Source organism: Canis lupus, chromosome 7 (assembly GCF_003254725.2).
Source record: "Canis lupus dingo isolate Sandy chromosome 7, ASM325472v2, whole genome shotgun sequence".
NCBI classification, from domain to species: domain Eukaryota; kingdom Metazoa; phylum Chordata; class Mammalia; order Carnivora; family Canidae; genus Canis; species Canis lupus.
The window spans coordinates 20,053,955-20,066,591 of record NC_064249.1 but is presented as its reverse complement, the minus strand read 5'-3'; the positions used below and the strand labels follow the sequence as shown (position 1 = coordinate 20,066,591).

General features: G+C 46.2%; 1 protein-coding gene across 5 annotated transcripts in view; it reads left to right on the top strand.

Annotated features, from left to right (window-relative positions):
- The first annotated feature begins 7,067 nt into the window (after positions 1-7,067).
- Positions 7,068-12,637, top strand: part of TDRD5 (tudor domain containing 5) — a 108,798-nt gene continuing 103,228 nt past the window's right edge. Inside the window, exon 1 of one of the 5 annotated variants that reach the window (XM_049112177.1) lies at positions 7,068-7,195. The gene's annotated coding sequence lies outside the window, so the exon portion shown is untranslated. Of the gene's footprint in view, positions 7,196-12,193; positions 12,333-12,365; positions 12,434-12,637 lie in introns of those variants that run through there. The other 4 variants (XM_025430141.3, XM_025430138.3, XM_025430139.3 and 1 more) reach the window with 4 other exon arrangements.

The window sequence follows — 12,637 nt, the reverse complement described above, 5'->3', positions numbered from 1 at the left end:
ATAAAATTTAATAATAATAAAAAAGCACGTCCAGTTGCCTGACCCACCCGGAGGCCCGCAGATCCCCGAAGAGCTGGGGGTCTCTGCGCGCGACTTGTGGGCGTCCTAGGAATGAGAGGACGTGGTCCTCCTGTTGCGCTGGACAGAATGGGCCCACGAATTAGGGTGTCCTTCATTTAACATTAGAGACTTCTCCCCAAGCGCCCTTTTACCCCTCTGGAGGCTTCCCGAGGGCGCCTTTCCCCCTTCCCCTCGTTTATTTTATTTTATTTTATTTTATTTTATTTTATTTTATTTTATTTTATTTTATTTTATTATTTATTTTTTATTAAGATTTTATTTATTTGAGAGAGAGCAAGAGCGACAGAGGTCACAGAGGGAGAGGGAGAAGCAGACTCCCGGCGAGCAGAGAACCTGATGGAGGGCTGGCTCCCAGAACCCTGAGACCATGACACCGGGCCACCCAGGTGCCCCCGCTCCCCCACCTCATTTAGTTTACATCCTGGCCTTACTCTTTCTGACCATGCTTTGCAAGCAGTGTGGGTGTTGACAGACTACTCCTGGGAGGATTTACATTTCAAAGGTGGGGGATAGGAAAACTCTTTTAGGCTGCTTCTCTCTCTCTCTCTCTCTTACATTTCTTTATTTTTATTAAGTTATTATTGTGGGGGCACCTGGATAGCTCACTGGTTCAGTGTCTGCCTTTGATTCACGGCTTGATCCCCGGAGTCCTGGCATGGAGTCTTGCATCTGGCTCCCCACAGGGAGCCTGCTTCTCCCTCTGCCTGTGTCTCTGCCTCTCTCTCTCTCTCTCTCTCTCTTTCTCTCTCTGTGTCTCTCATGTATAAATACAAAAAATCTTTAAAAAGTATTACTGTGTTTACTAATGCTTAAGCCTATTGATATAATGCTTCTTTAAGAATCATAGAAGAGAACAGATCTGGTTTAACTTTTGTTTTTAGGAAAGGAATGCTTTTGCCCTTGGTGAGGCTCTGTTCCCTGGCCTACTTGATAAAGGCAGGACTTCCACTTTGTCAAGGTTCATTGGCCACCTCCATCAAGCAGCAAACTGGGGGAGCTGCCCCACTTGTTTCTGAGGAACTTTAAACATTGAATAGATTTCTCTTTTACTCTCTATCCAATCACTTGTTTCTCACTGAATGAATAACCCTTCAAACTCAAGATTTATGATTCTACTCCAATAGCTCAGATCATGATATTAGAAATTAGGTTCCTTTATTTTTATTTTTCAGTATTTACTGAGTTCACACAAGTTTTCTTCCAAAAACCCTATTAAAGAAAGGGAACCCGAAGTAACTCAAATGGCTCTGGAAAACCATTCCACTACTTTCTTCCATATATTCCAAGTTAGGCCACTGGGAACAAAATAATTACAAGATTTGTAATAGAATAATTTAAATAGATTCGTATTTTACTCTCTAAACCTCATTATTGCATGGGTTAGGTAAGGGAGGCAAATGTTTCCTTTGAGTGCCTGCCTCAGTTAATAGCTCCTGCCTAGAGCAGGATATTGAGAAAAATTCAGAAGCTGCATTTGGCCCATAGAGGGAAAAGTATCACAGTTACTTAATAATATTCACTCAAATTAACAGTTGCAATTAAATACAGTTTATCATCCTGTAAAGATTTCCCTGTTCAGAAAAGTATGGAATCAATTGTAGAGTTTTTACTTTTTCTCCACCTTTGAGTCTGTTAAACTTGCACCCCAGTTTTTGCTCAAAGAATTGGCAGGCTATCTGGCCAAATGATAATCTCAGAACTGCACTCTATCTGCTTAATACAACAGAAGGATTTCTTGTAGGAGAAAAACTGATGCTCTACTTGGCATTAGAGCACACGCTGGGTGCTTGTTAACTCAATCTCCTTTGCCGTAGGATCATGGGTAAATTACATAACCTGTACTTCATTTTCTATATCCACACATAACAGTAATACAGGCCCCTGGTTATAATACAAGGCTGGTGGCATTACGGATGGTGATGACAATATCTGAGAAAGAGCATCACATTCCATGGGAAAAAAGTCAACCCAGCATCTCTGAAAGGTGGAGGGGTTGGGGAGTGCTGAAGTAGCAGAATGAGTTGCTCTGGCTGTACTTAAAATGATGTTGCTGTTTTCTTTTTAGATTCCTTTTTAATTGAAAGCATTGGTCATCCCTTTGTTGAAAGTATCTGTGCACATTTTTGTGCTCTTATTGCTTTACTCCTTGTTCGGATTTGTTATGAGACTGGCATCCGTGAGGGGGTTACTAGGTAGGGAGGACCAATTACAGTTGCTGCCTTTGGAGTTTGTTTCCAAGACAAAAGGTCATGGATGGTGTCAAGGCCTTCTAGATTATAATTATTCCTTCTTTAAAAAAGTATTTTACGTATTTATTCATGAGAGACACAGATGAAGAGAGGCAGAGACATAGGTAAAGGGAGAAGCAGGCTCCCCACAGGGGGCCTGATGCAGGACTCGATCCCAGGACTCCGGGATCATGACCTGAGCCAAAGGCAGATGCTCAACCATTGAGCCACCCAGGTGTCCCTAAATTATAATTATTCCTATTTAGTGTTTTGAAATTTTATATCCATATGGGTAAAAGGAAGGAATATTGACTTACACGAATTATTTAATGAGAAATCTGGAATTCATGGTCACTAGATAAAATTGCAAATCTTATCATTTTAGTGCTGGAAGAAACTACAGAGACTTAAATTTGAATTTCTCCATTTGTAGATGGCAGAGAGGCCAGGCAGGAGGGCACAACTCATGGGAACCGGACCTGGGCTTTGGCCGTGGGGATGACCATGGTGCAGGAACTATTTCTTTTTTTTTTTTTTTATAATTTTTTATTTATTTATGATAGTCACAGAGAGAGAGAGAGAGGCAGAGACACAGGCAGAGGGAGAAGCAGGCTCCATGCACCGGGAGCCTGATGTGGGATTCGATCCCGGGTCTCCAGGATCGCGCCCTGGGCCAAAGGCAGGCGCCAAACCGCTGCGCCACCCAGGGATCCCGCAGGAACTATTTCTAAGGTAGAGAATCAACAGAATTTGGTGACCCTGTGGGTTAATGAGCGAGGGTGGCGAGGAGATAGAAGACTTGAGAAAAGGGGGATATTTTGACCTTTACAGGCTGAACAGTAGGTTATAACTGTAGGCATCTCTGCCAGACCCACTTCTCCTACCTACACTGATCTTGCACATCTATGTTCCCACTTTCTTTGCCTGGAGGTGCAGTTGTCAGCTTGTTAGGCCCAGTGGTGAGATGAGACTGATTGTTCTCTCATGAATTCACTTCACAGATACTTAGTGAGCACCTACTATGTGGTTAGCACTGCTCACCTCTGAGGATGTAAAGGTAAGATATGGTGCCTGCCCTTGGGGAATTTATAGTCTAACGGAGAAAACAGATGGGTAAACAAGTGTGATAAAGTGTATGGTATGACAGCCGGAGGTACATCAGGGTTTTTCCACCTCAGCACTATTGACGTTTTATATAGGATGGTTCTTTGTCTTTGGGGGCCATCCTATGAATTGTAGGATCTTTTGCAGCACCCTGGTTTCTACCCTATGCCAATAGTTCCCCACTCTCAGTTTCAATGATGAAAAATGTCTCCAGACACGGTCAAGTATTCCATATGGACAAAATTGCTTCTAGCGCAGTACCACTGATCTCTATCACAGAAGAGGTGGTAATTCTACTTGGGTGGAGTCAGAGGAGACCTAGTTTGAGCCTTATAAGGAGATGGGCAGGTGATCCTCAGGTGGGTGTCAGGACCTGAGCCTTCCCACCAGAGGGGGCAGTAGAGAAGGCAGTATTTCATACTTGTCGGATCCTTGACAAATTGGCAAAAGAGATCAGAGAAGTAGGTGGCCCATGAAATGAAAAGTCTTTTACACCATATAAGAGAATTTGGATTTTATAGGCAAAAGAAGCTATCAGAGCTTTGTAAGCAAGGAATAATATGGTAAGATTTGCAATTTAGAAAAGGGATTTTGGGGGCGCCTGGGTAGCTCAGCAGTTGAGCATCTGCCTTTGGCTCAGGTCATGATCCCGGGGTCCTGGGCGTGATCCTGGAGTCCCGGGATTGAGTCCCACATCAGGCTCCCTGCATGGAGCCTGCTTCTCCCTCTGCCTATGTCTCTGCCTCTCTTTCTCTGTCTCTCATGAATAAATAAAATCTTTAAAAAAATAGAAAAGTGACTTTGTCGACAAGATTGAAGGTGAATTGAAATGGGCAGGGGATGGAGGTAGAGAGACTGGTGAGGAGACTCTTCCAATAATCCAGGGGAGAGGGGAGATATGGGTTATGTTTCGATGACAATGTGGTGACTCCTAATACTCTCTGGTTAAAGTAACTGGGTGAGTGGGGCTGATGTCTAACTGAGGGGATCAAGGGAAGAACTTTTGTTTAAAGGTAGGTAGGGACAGTAAGTTCAGTGTCAGACATATTGAGCTAGCAGTGTCCATAGCATATCTGACTGAAAATGCACAGGAGACACTCGAATATTTAGAGTTGAAGCTCAGGACAGATGGTGACCAAGATCCTTATCTTTCACCATGGCTGACTGGCAGCAGCCTCCTCTGCTGGGTCCTTGAGACACATGAGCATAGACTTTCCAACCAATGTGCTCTGTTGCTGGCTTGAACTTTGGGCCCTAACCCCTAACTGGCTAGGTCTTCTACTTGACCAGTTGAGTTAGATGCTTTGTAAGCACTGAAGGTCCTCTTGGCTCTTTCCTTTAGGACTTAACAAGTTGATCAGAAAAATAAAAGTCAGATGGCTTGATCCTAGGCTCTGTGTCCTTAGATTTTGACTTATAGTCAAGAGCAGAGCTGGCCCCAGCTAACCACTTCATACTTCCTTACCTCAAGCTCCATCATAGTGCCCACTTGGCCTTTCTGGGATAAGGCTGTTCCTCGATTGTAGGTTAATCTTCTATCCCAAATCAGGAGGTATTCCTGATTGCCAACTGGGAGGGAAGATAGAGAGCCAGTGAAAGAGAACAGAGCACATGGAAAAGTGATCGTAAGCATAATATTTCAATTAGAATTTATTCCCATCACATGATTCATTTCCTATTTCTGGTGAGGATACTATTCTGTATATTACTTTGTTTCAGTGTTGGAGGGGGCGGTGGGGGAAGGAAAGAGAGGAAAGGGAGGGAGGGTGAGAGCGATATTGAGAACCTAGGGCAGTGCTTCCAATCTTTGCCCATTATGGCAAACAGAAAAGATAGTGTTTGACTAGCATCCTGGGGCAAATGAAAGGTCTCTATAAAGGACTTGGTGATAAAATTATATCTTTGATATATAATTGTGATGAAAATAAAAATGCAAAGTATTAGGGATTCAATATCAGGAGGTTTGTATACTAATAAAATATTTTTATTTTATTTATTTTTTTAAATTTTTTTATTTATTTATGATAGTCACACAGAGAGAGAGAGAGAGGCAGAGACACAGGCAGAGGGAGAAGCAGGCTCCATGCACCGGGAGCCCGACGTGGGATTCGATCCCGGGTCTCCAGGATCGTGCCCTGGGCCAAAGGCAGGCGCCAAACCGCTGCGCCACCCAGGGATCCCCTAAAATATTTTTAGTTTTAAAAAAGAATCTTGAAATGGGTGAGGGGATAAAAGTTATAAACTTCTGGTTATAGAATAAATAAATTATGGATGTCTAGTATAGCATGGTGACTGTAATTAATAGTATTATATTGCATCAGAGAGTAAATCTTAAAAGTCCTCATTTCAAGAAAAGTATTTTTTTGAACTATGTATGGGAATGGATGCTAACTATATAAGACTTATTGTGGAGCTCATTTGCAATATATACAAGTGTTGAATCATTATGTTGTACACCTGAAACCAATGTTATTGTTAAATATATCTCAAAAGTACACTTTATTTTTTTTTAAGATTTTATTTGACAGAAAGAAAAAAAGCATGTTCACATGCATGTCAATGAGGGGCAGGAGCAGAGGGAGAGGGAGAGAGAGAGAATCTCCAGCAGACTCGGTGCTGAGCACAGAGCCCGATGTGGGGCTCCAACTCAGTACCCTGAGATCATGACCTCAGCTGAAATCAAGAGTCAGATGCTGGACTGACTGAGCCACCCAGGGGCCCCAAGTACACTTTATTTTTTTAAAAGATGTATTTATTTTTAGAGACTAGAGAGAGAGGGGTAGAGGGAGAGAGAGAGAGAATCTCAGACTCCCAGCTGAGCACAGAGCTGGATGCTGGGCTGGATCTTACCACCCTGAGATCATGACCTGAGTGGCAACCAAGAGTTCCTCGTCTACCAACTGAGCCACCCAGGTGCCCCTAAAGTACACATTAAATGAGAAAAAATATTCATGAGCTTGCTTCCACAAATATAAATCGTTTGAAATGGTGACATAAAATTTCTAATAAAAACGTTTAACTTTTTTAAAACATTTGTTACCATTGGTGAGAAATGTGTTCGCGCAATATTTTAAAAAGATTTATTTATTTGAGAGGGGGAGAGAGAGGGCCCAGCCTGCATGAGTGGGGGAGGGGCAGAGGGCGAGAATCTTGGAGCCGACTCCCTGCTGAGCACCAACCTCCAAGTGGGCTTGATCTCCTGATCCCTGAGATGGTGACCTGAGCCAAAACCAAGAGTAGGCCGCTTTTCAAGTTTTTATTTATTTTCCAGCTTTGAGGTATAGTTGACAAAGATTATGTATATATTTGACGGGTACAACGCAGTAATTCAGTATACATGGTGAAATGCTTAAAAAGTTTTTAAAGCCATTTTTACGACCACTTACAAATTTACACAAGTCAAAGAATCCAGTATCTTTGCCTTCATCAACAAAGGTAATTTTGACATTTCTTGTGATGATGCGAAGGCATTTCAAATCCAGTCTGCCTCTTTGGTCAGGAACATTTCCGGAAAACGAGGGAACTTTGGGGAGCAGTAAGCACCGCCCAGCCAGCCGCAGCTGGAGTGGAAGCTGCAGGAGTGCGGGGTGGAGCCCCGGCCCCGCCCCCGGCCCCGCCCCCAGTCCCGGCCCCGCCCCCAGCCCCGCCCCACCTCCCGGCCCCGCCCCTCGCGCCGCGCAGCCTCTTTTGGGGCCCTCCCAGGGACCTTCATCCTCAGGTCCTCAGCCACAGGGCGGCCCTGAAGCAGTAGATCCTTCAGCACCAGCCCCCGGAGCCTGTCAGTGAGTGTTGAAGGGCCCGTACATTAATACCTGGGGGCCTGCGGGCGTGGCAGCTGACCCCACTTGGTTGCCTCCGACAAGGCTGGGTGGAGGCTCCTTCGGGCCCGAGGCACCCAGCTCCTGTTTTCCCCATGAGCCCTGAAGCTGCCCTCGTGGCCTGGGAAAATCAGTATTAGACTTCACATCTGTAACGTATCCGTGGCACGTGGGGTGGGAAACTGCCCCGGAGTGGCGGTTCTCACCTTAGCATGCATCAGAATCACCTGGAGGGCTTGTTAGCACCTTGCTGGCCTCCCAGCGCTCCCCCGCCACCGTTTCTGATTCAACAGGTCTGGGCTGGGGCCTGAGATTTGGCATGGCTAACAGGTTCTCAGGTTATGCCGTTGCTCTGGAATCACACCTTGAAAACCTCAGTCATAGAGATTAACCAAAAGTGTTTTCTAAATACTCGCTGTAAAGCAGCCCCTTCTCACTCCCTTACCTTGGTTTATTTTTCTTAAGAGCAATTATTATTACTTGACGTTATATATTTGTCTGCTTTTGCTTGTCCTTGGTAAACTGAAGGATACTTGTTGCTTATATCAACGTGCTTTTTTGGAAGGCAGCAGCCGAAGCTGAAAACATGAGTGATAAAGGTCACTCGGGCAGAAGGGGAACAATAAAAAGGAGAAGGAACAAGGAGAGACTGTGGGTATTTAATATCAGAATAGGATATAGAGCAGAAAGCAGGAAGCCAAACCTGGTGCAGCAGCATAGCAACCCACTGAGGAGAGATTTTCACCAAAGGAGAGGACACCAAGAGTAATTAAACATCAGAGATAATCTAAGATGGAAAGACTGACAAATCTTTAAGATTTGTCAATGATGAGATTTGTTATTGACGATTTTGGTAAAAGTAACTTAAAGCTGTGCAGAGTAGCAGGCTCCTTGCTTAGTGAATGGTGGTTGAAAAAGTGGGGGAAAAATGCGTGTGGACTGTTTATTCAAGGATTTGGCCATGCAGGAATGGCTACAGAGGTATACAGGTCAAAAGAATTTTCTCCCACTCCCTGTGTCTGTGTTGTGTAAGATAAAAAAAAATTAGAGCATAGTTTTTTTGTGATAGGAAAGGAGTCCACAAGGAGATGTTGAATATACAGGACTGGGTAATCCTAGCCAAAGGTTATGGTCCTAGAGGACTTGGGGGATAGACTCAGGAGTGGACTGGATGGGTAAGGCAGCCCCTCACCTGCTGAGACCAGGGGGAAAGATGAGAGCCAGGGCTGTTTTAGAGGCTTGGATTGGAGTTGAGGGGGTTCATACACGAAAGGCTTCATGTTCTCTGGGAGTCCAAGCAAAGTCATTTTCTAGTGGTGAAGCAGGAGTGGATAAAAAGTGTAGGAGGGCTGGTCAAGGTTGGACTAATTGCTGTGGGAAGTAGAACACAATAGTGGCATCAAATGTTCCCAAATTGGGCATAATGTTAAAAAAATTTGGGAGGCAGGAATGCTATATTGGTTCTGTCATGAACTTTGGTTCACCCACTCCCTGTTTATCTACAGATCCTCTCATTCCTGTCACAAGGCAATATTCAAGCTGCAGAAGCTTAAAAAAAACAACCACACACACAAAAACTCTTTCCTGGCTGTTTTCTAAGACAGCAATACTGTAGGAGCAGCTGCAATTGAAACACACCCCCAGATGCAAGCCGGGCTAGGAGGTGGCCAGCTGGAGCCAGCTAATTACCAGAATTAACTGAGCATCATCATAGGCAGCAGGTGGAAAATACATTCGTCTAACTCACAGAACTGTCTGCTTGTGCTTAATTAATGGCAGGATTCCAAGGAATGAACTCAACAAACAACCCACTAAGTCTTTCTGTTTTGTGTAACAACAAAAGCAAACCAACAAAACACAACTCCAGGTCTGGGAAGCAGAGGCATCTCACGAGTGAGAGACAGGGCTTGTCACCCTATTCCCAGAACTAAATCAGATCCTGGATTCAGAGCCTCTTGGGTGTAGCCCAGATATTTTTTTAATTTTTATTTTTATTTATGATAGTCACAGAGAGAGAGAGAGAGAGAGAGAGAGAGGCAGAGACATAGGCAGAGGGAGAAGCAGGCTCCATGCACCGGGAGCCTGATGTGGGACTCGATCTCGGGTCTCCAGGATCGCGCCCTGGGCCAAAGGCAGGCGCTAAACCGCTGCGTCACCCAGGGATCCCTAGCCCAGATATTCTTAAGGATGCTGCCAAGACACTGTCCCTAAGCCTCCCAAACTTTTGTCCCAGCTTTTCCCCAAAGGCCTCGTGATCCTTTTAGGATAACTGCTCTGAAGAAAAGGACATTTTCTTTTTTCAGTGACTATCACTTGCTAGTTCTAAACCGACGCTAATTTCTGGGACCAAAAATGTCACTGTTTGCCATTAACATTCTGAGCTTGTAGGGGTTGGGTGATGAATTCCAGGCCAGGTTCACCTTGGGATAGGGCTGGTGGGACTGTGAGTTCATGCTGTGGTTATGTACCCTACTTGCCAAGTGAATAGCTGGAATAGGAATCTCAGCAACTGACAATTCTTATGTTGGCACATTCACTCATTAAGCGAGGGTTATTTCTGGTTGGAAATGCCAATTGGAGGGCTAAATAATACATCAAAAGCATTACCATATACCTGGAGAATTGCAGAGGCGAGTGTCATCCTCAAAGGCATGGAAGATGCTGGTGTGATTGTTCCCACCTCATTCCCATTCACTTCCCAGATTAGCCACCACAAAGGGCAGTGCATTATTGTAAACCCAAGCCAGCGATGGCTCTAATTGCTGCTACTCTTTAATGGGATCTCCTTACCTGAGTAACACAAACAGCCCCTGACACTTGGTTTGGAGTTATTGATCTGGGATTTAGCTCCAGAATATCTTTTTAAAGATCTCTTTTTTTTTCACATTATGCACCAATACCTTTCTAGATTCAGTCATAAGCGTTCTGTTTTTATTGCCTACCACTCTTTATTTGGCAGAAGTATTTAATTTTAAATTAGTGTAGTCGATCCTTCTCTTTTCACAGTTTGTGCTTATGCATCTTGTTTAGGAACTTGTTATCCCTAACAATGAATTCATTAAAAATATCATCTATGTTTATTTCCGAAAGTATAAAGTTTACTTTTCACAATTAGTTCTTTAGCCCACTTGGAAAATGTTTTTTCATGTGGTGTAAGTAAGGATCTAATTTTATTTTCATACAGAGAGCATATTTCCCCAGTGTCATTTGCTGAATACTCCATCATTTACCTAGTATCTTGAAATGCTGCTTCTGTCATATACCAGGTACCTCAAAAGTAGAGGGCAGCCTGTTTCTAAGTTCTCTTTCCTGTCCATTGGTCTATTTTTCTTTCTCTACATGAATACCACAGACTACCACTCTTTATTATCTCTGTTCATGTCTGTATATCGTTTCTTTAAAGTGGGGATCATAATTATATTTCTCTAAGAATAACTGGGAATAAAATTAGATACTCTTTGTGAAGAGCATCAAGTTAAGTGCTCAATATGTGGTAGTTGTTATCTCAAATAATTGGGGATGAGAATCTGGGATTTTTTTTCTTTTTTTTTAAATTTTTATTTATTTATGATAGTCACACACAGAGAGAGAGAGGCAGAGACACAGGCAGAGGGAGAAGCAGGCTCCATGCACCGGGAGCCCGACGTGGGATTCGATCCCGGGTCTCCAGGATCACGCCCTGGGTCAAAGGCAGGTGCTAAACCGCTGAGCCACCCAGGGATCCCTGGGATGTTTTTTCAATTCATTGTTCACTTCACAGGAGTCATTCTCAAGTTAGTGAGATAAGCTTTCTGAAGCTTACATGTCTGACAAAGTCTTGTCTTTTCCTGCACTTGATTCCCATTCTTCTAGGCTATGTCTAGAGGATGGGATCATTTTTCTTTAGTTAATCTAGGACTCAGTGGGCCTTATTAACCTGAAACTGTTTTTCTTCACATCTGGGACACTTGCCTTCTTTTTAGACTCCCCAAACCCCACCACCATTCTTTCTGTCGCTTCTATGACATGTCATTCAGATGTTGGAACGTCTGGATCCATTTTTCACGTCTCATCATCTTCCTTTTTTGTTGCCGTGTCTCTTCTGCTATAAACAAGGCCATAAATCTATTATTTGTCTTTCAGGGATTCCTCAATGTAACTGGCTCGCTGATGGAACATTTTGTTCCCGGAGCTTTTTTGGATTAACGATTAACGTCGAATTTTAGATGGGAAATAAAATTCATGTGTGTGCACAGGTTTTCTTTGTAATTTGTAATTCGAATTCCTCTGTTATGTTTTGGTTTGTCGTGTTTCTTTAATTCGATTGGACATTTTGAGGTCATTATGTCGTGCCTCTTTTTCTGTACCTCTTAAACTGCTTTTCTGGTTTTCAAGGACTTTATACACGTGGCTCGTTCCACCTATCCAGTTAACACATCCCCAGGCTATTTCTTCAAATCCATTGTCTTCGGTTTCCCAGCTCAGTTTGCTTGCAGTGGCACCTGGAAGCTTCTTCCCCCTCATTCCAGAAGCTCTCGGCGCCCCACCCGCTGCACTCCGGGAGCTCAAGGCGCTCTGGCTCTGGAGGGGTTCTCCACCGCGCCGACAGCAGCGTCAGGCTTGCGCCATCAGTCTCCGCTGATCGGACCTGGGTGTCATCCCCCTCCCCCCCCCCCCCCCGCTTAAATAAGCTCCGCAGGTGGTTGGGAGGCACGCCCAGGTTCAGAACCTCGGGGCCCCCTCCCCCTCCGCGCACCTGCCGGCCCCTAGGGCGCCCCCGGCCCCCGCCCGCCGGCCGGCGAGGTGACCGGGGACCTTGTGGAGCCGCAGCCCCACCTCCCGACTCCCAGTCACGTCGGAGGAGGTCGGCGCCGGGAGCCCCGCACGCCCCCCGCCCCCCGCCCCCCGCCAACCGTCCCACCGGCCGCGCGCCCTCGGGGCTGGAACGCGGCGCCGCGCCGCTCGCCGGCCGCCCTCGGGCCCTGGTGCGCAGGCGCGGGGGCGCCGCGGCGCTGCTGGTCCCCGGCGGGCGGGAGAGCGGGCGGGAGAGCGGGAGAGCGCCTCGACTCCCCGCGCCCCAACGGCAGCCCCGCGCCCGCGCCCGCGCCCGGGGGCGACTCGGGTGAGGGGCGCGCTCCACCGCCGGCCAGCCCGCGGCGTGGACGGCCCTCGGGGCGGCGGGCGGCAGAGCCCCCCACGGCGCTCGGGCCCCCGGGGAGAGAGGTCGCGGGCGCGGCGGGGCCCCCGGGCCGAGCTCGGAGGGGCTGGTGGACGTGGGTGGGGGCGCGGCCGCCGCAGGCCTGGTCCCGGGGGCGGGCCGGGGCGAGGTTGGCGGGGTCGGCTGCTACCCCCCGCAAGCCCTTGTCCGTGCCTCAGGAGCAAGCGCACGAACGACAGAAACCGGGCCCGGAACGTGGACTTCCAAAC